Consider the following 5,663-nt stretch of genomic DNA (forward strand, 5'->3'; position numbering starts at 1 on the left):
GCTGGATGGCTGCTCTTGAAACTTGCTTCTCTGATGGTGAAATAAACTTCTAATTTTCAGCCCAGGTGTATTCATGACCATCTTATGCCCACTTGCTCTTGTGCCAGCGCTGTCCTTTAGCTTAAACACGGACTCTGCTTCCCTGTTGTTTGTTCCCCCTGGTCTATTTATAGACAGCAATCATATTCCTTTATAGCCTTCATTTTGCAGGTTATAAAAGCCAGACTTTCTTAGTCTCTTCTTATTAGAAAGGAGTTCTATTCCCTGATCATTCTATTAGCCCTTCTATATTTATCATTCAATATTGTTTTGAAAGTCCAAGTGAAGTTTTCATCTATTTCCTTCTTCCTTTTTTTGCCTGAAAGTCCAAGTTTTGGACAAAAACAATTTAGACAACCTTGACTGGCACTTCCAGTCACAGCAGAGAGATTGTCGGACTCAGTTGACCAGTATCATATATTATTAATTGGACCAACTATCAGGTCAACAGTGGAGTGAAATCTTGTTCTGAAAACAATTTCATTCTAGTAAGTCCTTTTACTGTAACATTCCTAGTTATGTCACATTCCTGTAATTCAAAACTTTCCTTCTACTTCATCAGGGACCGGATCCAAAGCTTTCTGAAGTCAACTTTCCAGTTTATATGGATCATGTCATATGCTTTCCTGATGTAAAACAGAAGTCTATGCTGCCCCCAAGGGTCTCCTTTATTAATAATACAAAGAATCTTATAAGTGTAGCTCTGGGCTACAGCACAACTAAGCAGAACTCAGTGGTTTCTATTTAGTTAAAAGGTGATCTGGTTCAGAAAATAAACAGACTTATCAACAATATCCTGTATTTATTGTGTCATGTGTATCTGGATACCAAAGTGGTATAGAGGCTGATTTAATTAAGCCCTCTATCAGAGAGGTAATTATTACCATGTTCAGTTTACAGATGAGAAATCTAAAGTACAGGAAAGTTAAATGACTGACCCAAGGTCACACAGAGTCCAGGACATGAATTCTGACTTCTGTTTCTCTTATTTAACCAGTACATACTCCTCCTTAAGGGCACAGAGAGAAGTGACAAATTTCACCTGATTTGGCCACAGAAAGCAGTTTATAGCCATGACCAAACACAAGTCCATGGCTACAGACAGCTTCAAAAAATGACCGTTCGGGTGAAAATCTGACCCCTCATTGCACAGGGGTCAGATTAAGATGTTTCAAAACAGACCATCTGCTGTAACTTCTGTCTGCCTGCCATAGCTTTCCCTAAATCCTGATATGAAGTCCAAACTAAGTCGTCTTTAATACTACAACATTTTCAGTTTTTGCTTGTTTTAAAGCCTTCTTTCTTGCCTCTCTAGCTTCTGTTCCCAGCCAGATCCAAAAATATAAAGTGCTGTCTACAGAAAGTCTGTCCCAGAGATATTTTTGGTTTGACAAGAGAAGATCTTGCTGAAAAAGCATCTAATTGTAAGATTTCCACTGTGACTTTGCAGCTTCAGAGAATTTAGCTAAGCTACCAAATGGCTGGGTGCTTACACATAGCAAACCTCCTTAAGCCTTTGCAGTTTATGCATTATCAGTAGTTTTGTTCTATATCTTACTTACTTTTGTACAAGTCTCATCCTTCTGCATTTATCCTCAAAACACCCCTGTGAGGCACAGCAGAGTTACTATACCATTTTACAGGTGGTGAAACCAAGGCAGAGTTAGGTTCTTATTTTTGCTGCATCACACAGGGAGTCTATGGAAGAGGGAAATAACCAGGTTCTCCAAAGTTTAGTGTTTTATCTAGTGCTCTCGCCACTGAGCTATTCGCCTTAAGACAGAGAAACACACACCTTAAATGACATGAGAATTATGCCCAGTAAGCATGAATACTGGTAGCCTCAGGACATCATATTCATTTATTGTAACACAGCAAAATAACATTCTTCCAGGGAATCACAAAAAATCTACTATTTCTCCATGAGCTTGAAAATAATTTCTCTTCCATCTCCAGTTCAACAGTGAAAATGGAACCTAGTTCAGGGCAACCACCCCCTGGGTCTATTGTATAATTCACCTATGTGTGTAGTCCAATGAACTGTGTGGGTCACAGGCTGGTGAAGACCTTAAATGGTGCATAAGCCTTGAGAAGTGTTAAGCTGGCCCTTCTGCACAGGGCTGAATTCCACATTCAGTTATTAGGACAGGAATGCTTACCTAGTCCAGGACTCTTGACTACTTGAACATCCATCTCCATGAGCTTTACAATCCAGTAAATAATTTACCCCCCAAGTGCACTTAAATTAGATCTATAATTCCAGTGTGAGTCTGCTGGTGTGAAAAGACCTCCTGACTTCTCTCCCATCATTTATAATGGCACCAAAGCCATCAATGGAATCACAGCATTATTATTTACAGCACAGCTTATATTGTTCCTTTATCATTTATTATACTCAATTGGAGTGGCCCCAGCCACTCTGTATGAAAAGGTGCTGTACGGTTCGTGACTCTAGGTTATTTCTTAGCACTGGGGATGGAGTTAGAGCAGTCTGAGACCGGTTTTAACCTGGCTTTGGTCTCTCCTATGCTGACGGACCCTCCACTCAATTTTGAAACTATAAAGGAGGAATTAAATAGACTGTGTTCCTAAGGGTCCATGATGGGGAACTTCCTCAGCTAGGTTATAGCTGGTATAAGGCTCTGCTTCCAGCGTAGAGTATAGATTGTGGGTTAGTCCTGAGCAGATAGAAGCTTGCTTGGAGCACACTGAACTGTGGCTATTCTCAGATTCCTAATGGGCTTTTGTAAACAGAATAAAATCTAGAACATCCCTGAGACCACTCTAGCTTATGGGCCTAGGATACAGGGTTTTTCCTCCCTCCTCGTCTTTCTTCTGCTCCAAGAATCACCGAGGATCTGGGTCCCTGCACAATCATGTGTACTAAATTTAATTAGGTCAACAAACATGAAGACTTTGTATTAAAGGAGCCAGGTTCATGGTACAGAGATTAGAATTACATTGCTATTGCACCGCTACCCCTAGTGAATTTTTACATTACCGTATATTGGGGAGCAATAGACTTTTGGCTGCATTCATGCTCAGTCAAATTCCAGGTAAGCAGAGGCAAACACAAAGTCAGGATTCCTGGGCTCTCTTCCCAGTGGTACCACTGGTTTTGTACTTGATCCAGGAAGTCCAGGTCACTGCACAAGCCTCTGGTTTTCCATCTGTGGCTTGGAAACAATATTTGTCCTTTAGAGGAAATGTTGTGAGTCTTAAGTTCTTTGAGCCACTTGCATGAAAACCATTATGCAAGTGTCTCAAAGAACTTGACAAACCTAATATAATAATATAGTCAAATATAAATGGCTGACATTCTTTTTGAGCCCCAAACCATTATAATTGTTAACTGCATGCAAATTACGATATTAAAAGTACATTCCGGTAATATTGCTTATCTCAGAGTTAGGAAGTCTCTGAGATAAGGTTGCCTGGGCAATTTTAATTCAGCCCCCTCGTGCTGGATGCATTATGATACAGTCACGTCTTTTCTGTAATTGGAGGAATCTCTTTAACATGGACAAAACCTTTTTTTTTTTTCCTAATCTCATTCTTGTTCAATGTTCAGTGAAACTCCTCCCTATCTCTCCATATACAAAGTGCCCTGAGACAGGCACTTAGCACAGAAAGATTCAGTCCCAATAGTTGTAAACAAAAGACAGGTCTTCCGATGGGAAGTGCCAGTTCATCCTTAACTGCAGGCAGTACTGTGAACTCAGCCCCTAGTAGGTCAGAAGTGTTTCTCCCTATCTTGGTTCACCTTATTCCATTGACCCACTAGTTTCTCTGCATCTCTCTCTGACAGCTTCCATGCTCCCCAATCTAGCCATTAGTAGAAGGGCTTGTCCTGGATAATTTGTTCCTATAAAATATAAATCTGATTGTTTTCAGAGTGCTGATATGCTTCCCTGGCTAACCCCTTCCAAAGTCCATGCCAAACAAGCAGCTGCTTTCACACAGACACTCTTGTTCTGACTGGGCACTGCTTGAGGGAGCCTGACCTGCTCTGGAAGGAAGAGAAAAGCCATGAGCATGGGAGCCCCTAGAGATCCTGTGCCTGCGGGAGCCAGGACTAGTCCTGATGCCTCCAGGGGTGCTGAAGGGTGCTGTCTTACCTGCGGCATTTCCTAGACCTGATTGACAAGTGAAAGCATGCACTTACCCTAAAGCTGCTCTGCATTCAGAAAACAGCACAGAGAGCACTGGACCCAGGACTATGCCACAACCCCGGCACCAGCTTCCTGGGGTCTGGAGAGCTGCAGGCGGTGCTCCCTCTCGGCACTTCCTCGTGTGTCCCAGCACTTGGCATGCAAACCTCCTGTCTGGATTCTCTGATGTCACGAAAGGAGCAACCGTGAACCCTGCTCCTCCTTGTAGAGCAAGCTTCTTTGAATTATGACTCTCAGTACAAGTTGGCTGAGAGTGAGCAGAGAGGCTCATAGGATATCACAGCACAGAAACCTGAGCCTAGGAGTAAAGGGGTGAAAGGGGGTGTGCTCTGTTCTTATAATTTAACTCCCCCACCCTTCACAGGCAAGGAAAGCTGTGTTGTCACAACCCATAGTAACCGCATGTGCCCAGAAATGTTGGCCTGGTTTTAGGAGCCCTGCACAGTCCAGAGGGAGGAATAAAGTCATGAAGCTGAGAAACTGAAATCAAACTCCTAAACAGCTTCTTTCCTAAAAACATGCATTGAGCATGCTATAACTAGAAGTCCTTTTCAGTTTAATTGAATTATTCTGCATGTTTTTTGAGAATGTCAGAGTTCAGTTAAGCGGGGCACAGAAAAGTAAGCGGCAAGCAGACAGGCTGAAGGGATTTTGCTTTTCTTTCAAGAAAGAAAAGAGAAACTGAGGAGGTGTGGCTGGGCCAGCTGTTGGCATTGTTCACTTTGCAGTGATCTCTGCCAGCCATTCAAAGCTTTGCTTCTATAAATGAAGTGATTTAGGCTCCCAGACTGGATCCCCACTCCGTGCCCTAGCATCATGGGTAGCCACTTGCAACAGTGCAAAGAAAGAGAGCGACTATAACAACATAAGGTATAAGTCATTTGAAAACCAGGTGCTTTGTTTTTTCAGTGTGGCTGTTGTTAGTTGGCTTTCAATTGATGAGCCATGAGATTGGAGCTTAGACTGGGGAAAATCAGATAGCAAGCCAAACTTCGAAGGTGAAAACTCAGCAGCCAGAGCCCCTGGGTCTCTTGATCAGCCTGGGGGTAAAATGCAGAAGCTGGTCCAACTTTCCTTCCATTCCTTTCTCTGAAATGCTATGAGCTGGCATGATCAAGTTGTCTCCACAGGCAGGTAACAACGGTGCAGTGCAGCTTGTCTCACGCTGCTTGTGTCCAGCTGGAGCTGGCATGTGTAGGGCAGGGAAAATTATTTATTTTTCTAACAAATGGTTTAGCACAGAGACATATGTTCTTCTCTCCTTCCAGAAGAGGAAGATTCTTCAGGATATATGCAGCAGAGCAAGGCAATGGAAGATTAGAACCAAATGGATATGAATGCTGCAGAACAGCTGACCCCAAAATGCATGGATTAAAAATTCGTGAAACTTTTTACAAAATAATAAATGTGGGCAGTTTCTATTTGTCTTCTGGTTTCTGAGCCTGTAAGGTG

At 42.5% G+C, this 5,663-nt stretch overlaps 1 long non-coding RNA gene across 1 annotated transcript in view; it reads right to left on the minus strand.

The window, feature by feature from the left end:
- The window catches only part of LOC112550712, a 33,675-nt gene extending 29,354 nt beyond the window's left edge, over nt 1-4,321 (minus strand). Inside the window, exons 1-2 of the long non-coding RNA XR_003094675.1 lie at nt 4,205-4,321; nt 3,041-3,209 (exon numbers count right to left, since the gene is read on the minus strand). This is a non-coding gene — a long non-coding RNA (uncharacterized LOC112550712). The remainder of the gene's footprint in view (nt 1-3,040; nt 3,210-4,204) is intronic.
- Nucleotides 4,322-5,663: the final 1,342 nt, after the last annotated feature.

The sequence above is a fragment of the Alligator sinensis genome, unplaced genomic scaffold (assembly GCF_000455745.1).
Source record: "Alligator sinensis unplaced genomic scaffold, ASM45574v1 scaffold519_1, whole genome shotgun sequence".
NCBI classification, from domain to species: Eukaryota; Metazoa; Chordata; order Crocodylia; family Alligatoridae; genus Alligator; species Alligator sinensis.